Source organism: Penaeus monodon, chromosome 23 (assembly GCF_015228065.2).
Source record: "Penaeus monodon isolate SGIC_2016 chromosome 23, NSTDA_Pmon_1, whole genome shotgun sequence".
NCBI classification, from domain to species: domain Eukaryota; kingdom Metazoa; phylum Arthropoda; class Malacostraca; order Decapoda; family Penaeidae; genus Penaeus; species Penaeus monodon.
In genome coordinates this window covers 19,375,412-19,375,659 of record NC_051408.1, presented here as the reverse complement: position 1 = coordinate 19,375,659, position 248 = coordinate 19,375,412, and positions in this window count along the sequence as shown.

Genomic DNA, 248 nt, shown 5'->3' with positions numbered 1-248 from the left:
TTTTTTTTTATATTTCAATGATTTACATATTTTATAATTTTTTTCTAAGTTATGTAAAGGGTTTAAGTATGTGTAGCTTATAAGTTTTATTATTGCATTTTTGGCTCTATTTTTACATTACAACTAGATGTGGGCATGAGCTTTTTCCAAACCATCGATTGGTATGCCTTGTCAGGTTTTTTTAAATTTGACATCAAGGCAATGTATATGTAAGGATCATAGTACTCTTTGATATCTGATTTCCATAT